A 4489-nucleotide genomic window follows, 5' to 3' on the forward strand; every position below is an offset into this window, starting at 1 on the left:
TGAGATATTTCTCTCATTTCCTCACCCTCTCACACTCTCTTCTCTCCCTCTCTCTCTCTAGAAGACAAAGGAGAAGAAGAAGAAAGGAAGAAAAGGAAGAAAAGAAGGAAAAGAAGGAAAAGAAAGTGAAGAAGAAGATCAAGGAGCAAAGAGGCTTCATCTTCTTCCTCTCTAGAGCAAGAAAGGAGCAAGCCTAGAGGTAAGCTTTGCCCCTTGTCATGTTTAATTCCAAACTAGGGTTTGGATTAGACTGAAGACGGTTTTTATGGAACCTTTGGAGTATTTGAAGCTTTCTTTTTTGCTTCTTTAAAGATCAAAACCATGGTTGAGCTCAAGGTGAGCTTCAACCCACCTCTAATGGTGAAATCTAATCTAGGATTTTGGAAAGCCTAAGAATGGTTCTAATGGACTATTTAGAGTATAGTGAAGCTACTTTTGCTTCCCAAAGAGATCAAACCCTAGGTTTTGATATACATTGGGGCTAGGGCACCCAAATTGGGGCTTTTGCTCATGAGGGTTTCTAAGTGCAATTGACCCTCTAGAAATCTAATTGGGGGTATTTCCGACGCGTTGGTGCGCTCGGATTAACGTTACGAAAAACCAAAGTAAAGTTATGGGCAAAATGGCCTAATAAGGGTTCGTTATGCCGCAGGTAAAGAACGAAAGGTCTAAAAATCACAAGAAAATCATCGGAGCACCTTTGGAAGCCTACGAGGTGGGTGGTGCTTCTCAAACTCATTGAACTTCTCTCTATGCCTAATGTGTCATTCATTTGAGCATGTGTTATATATTGTTGCATGCATATTAGGGTAAAGTAATGATAAGAATGTGATGATAGCATGATTGTGAGTACAACTTGCTTATAATGATGGTAGAGAACCAAATAAATGTCAAAACCCTAAGGGTATGCATTAGAGAAAAAGTGAGCACCCAAAGTGAGCAAAAGAACAGAGTGACACTATGACATAGATCGAGTGGCATTTGAAAATGTAAAGTAAAGAGACACTAGAGTTAGTGTGATGCAAAGAACCAAAGTAATGTAAAGAATGATGAAAATGACAATGTGTAAAGTAAAGTAAAGTGGGGCAATAAGAACAAGTATTGTAACGAACAAGCATGCTAGAGTTAGCAAGAGTAAAGAAATGTAAAGAAAGTGATTGCATGAGTTTGCAACATAAAGTGATGTAAAGAACACTAGAGCTAGTGTAAAGTCAAGATTGAACTTATAAATCCTTTGAGTTAAGGATATGATCATACTTGCTATGAGTTCCGTGCTCGAGGGCGGTCGCTCCCCCTCGGGCGATGCGCTCCGGAGTTATGCATCACGGGTTGGAGTAAACCCGAAGGACGGTCCTAGCTGGTGAGTTCCTGCGATGATGGACTTAATGTGAAGCAAGTCAATGTGGCGATACCCCCGGGTTAGCCTTCAGATTAAAGAACAAGAACAAAGAGCAAAGAACAAAGAACAAAGTACAAAGTAAAGTCAAAGAACGAATGAGTTTGCATAATCTGCATTTATTTAATGTTGAGCATACTTCTTGCTTATTGTTCAGGCATATTAGCATCATGTTATAGATTGGTTACTATACAGCTTATTCTTTCTATTATGCCTGAGTTAGTCCTAGTGGGAAAGTCGGTGATGTTGAGGCCGAACCCACTGGGAACTTTGTTGTAGTTCTCACCCCACTATTTCCACAGAGCCGGGACCGAGCGAGCCGGCGAGCGACCGAGGTAAAGGTATCTCGCCTTAGTTAGAGGCCACCAAAGTTGGGTTTCATTTTGTAGTAAAGTACCCTATATTCATCTTTTGTACTTGATGATGAATGATGTAAAGAAAAGAATGTAATGTGTATTTTGAGGTAATTGTAATGTAAGAAAGAAATGATGAAACGAAATGTAAGGAATTCGAAGAATTACAAGTTGGATGTATGTATATGATCTAAATTGAATCATAGTACAAGCGAATGTTTAGTTTTCCTTTCTTTCACTAATGGCTATTGCTTACCCTCGTGTAAGCCGTTTGTGTATGTTTCCGCTAGTGCTTTTCTCTATTGATGAAAATGTACATGTGATGAGCCTTGAGCGGATAGGGGAAACTCTGTCCGTTCGGTGTCTGTTTGACGTGCTAGGGTCGGGCCAAATTGGTATCGGTCCCGGGGCGTGACACCCGCGGCTGAGGGTGCGAGTCAAGCGCACTCATGGAGGCCGGCGAGACATCCGAGACATCGGAGCCAGTCGCGAGGGCGTGGCCAGACTACTCAGCGAGGAGGACCTGATCGACGCCAGGCTCCGCGCTGCGTGATATGTGGTGGTTCCCATTTTTCACGGCAGTGTTCACGCAGTCGGGGCAAGTGCTACCTGTGTGGCCAGGAGGGCCACTTCCAGTCGGACTGCCCGAGGAGTTAGCACCAGCGCCATCTTCAGCATCTGCACCAGCTTTACAGGGCCCCAGTCAGGGACACCTTCTGCGCATCACCAAGCTGGACGGCCGCCAGTGCAGCGGCAGGCGGAGGGGTCACGACAGGCCCCGAGTGGGCGCATGTACGCAGCCCAGACTGAGGAGGCGGCGGCAGCCGAGAATGTGGTCGCAGGTATCATTTTACTTTATGGTATTCGAGTACGAGCATTGTTTGATACCGGTGCATCGCATTCATTCATAGCCGGCTGTTTGCCGAGTTGCATGGCATCCCATTGACATCTTTGTTGCATCCAGGATGAGTCGTGGTACCCGGTCACTCTTTAGATATTCGAGAGTTTTGCCCCAGTTGCCCTGTTCAGGTTGGAGAGTGGATCATGCCTACGGACTTGCTAGCTTTGCATAAACTCGGAGAGTTTGACGTTGTTTTGGGCATGGATTGGTTGACCAAGTACTACGCCACTATTGATTGCAAGAATCGAACTGTGACGTTTAGAGAGCCGGGGCAGGCGGAGGTTGTATACCGAGGATGCCAGTGTTCGCTGTTTGCAATGACGATTAGCTCCTCTCGAGCTAGACAATTGATCAGCAGAGGCTGCGTAGCCTATTTGGCTACTATTGTGTTGCGGGGCGATGCAGACGCCCCTAAGATTGAGGACATCCCCATCGTGCGGGAGTTTGGAGATGTGTTTCCAGCGGAGTTACCGGGCATGCCGCCTGATAGGGAGATTGAGTTTGTGGTAGATCTCGTTCCCGGGACTACTCCAATCTCAAAAGCACCGTATAGGATGGCACCGGCGAAGTTGAAGGAGCTGATGGCACAGTTGCAAGACCTTCTGGACAAGGGTTTTGTGCGACCGAGTGTGTCACCTTGGGGAGCACCGGTCCTATTTGTCAAGAAGAAGGATGGATCGCTTCGCTTGTGCGTGGATTATCGTGAACTTAATAAAGTCACGATTAAGAATAAGTATCCATTACCAAGGATTGACGATTTATTTGATCAGCTCCAGGGATCTAGTGTGTATTCCAAGATCGACTTGCAGTCGGGATACCACCAATTGAAGATCAAGCCTGAGGATGTGTCGAAAACGGCTTTTAGAACACGGTATGGACATTATGAGTTTACCGTTATTTCGTTTGGGCTTACTAATGCCCCGGCGACTTTTATGGATCTAATGAACCGTGTTTTCAAGCCTTATCTAGACAGGTTCGTCGTAGTGTTCATCGATGACATTTTGGTCTATTCCCGAAGTGATGCGGATCACGAGGAACACTTGAGACTTGTACTTCAAGTGCTTCGGGAAAAGAAGCTCTACGCCAAATTGAAGAAGTATGAGTTTTGGCTTAGAAAGGTGGCGTTTTTGGGCCACATGATTTCGGGATCAGGTATAGCCGTGGATCCTAGGAAAATTGAAGCTATCAAGGATTGGCCAAGGCCGACGAGTGTCACCGAGATTCGGAGTTTTCTTGGCTTGGCCGGCTACTACCGACGGTTTGTGGAGGGATTTGCAAAGTTATTCACTCCCCTCACAAGGCTCACGCATAAAGACACCAAGTTTGTTTGGAATGATGCGTGCGAAAAGAGCTTCCAAGAGTTGAAGCAGAGATTGACGACCGCCCCGATCCTAACCTTGCGAACTGCTGGAGCAGGGTTTGTGATTTATAGTGATACTTCCTTTAATAGATTGGGTTGTGTCTTGATGCAGGACGGGAAAGTGATCACGTATGCATCTCGCCAGTTGAAGGATTATGAAAGAAACTACCCTACTCATGATTTGGAATTGGCGGCCGTGGTCTTTACATTGAAGCTATGGCGCTATTACTTGTACGGCGAGCGATGCAAAGTATATACGGATCACAAGAGTCTAAAGTATTTATTCACTCAGAAGGAGTTGAACTTGAGGCCGCGCAGATAGTTAGAGCTACTCAAGGATTATGACTTGACTATTCTTTACCACTCGGGTAAGGCTAACGTGGTGGCGGATGCGCTAAGCAGAAAATCGACAGAAAACTTAGCGTTGCTTGTGGTTACTCAACCGCCGTTGATCGAGCAGATGAAACGGTTGGAGTTGC

This window comes from Ananas comosus, linkage group 23, assembly GCF_001540865.1.
Source record: "Ananas comosus cultivar F153 linkage group 23, ASM154086v1, whole genome shotgun sequence".
Taxonomy (NCBI): Eukaryota; Viridiplantae; Streptophyta; class Magnoliopsida; order Poales; family Bromeliaceae; genus Ananas; species Ananas comosus.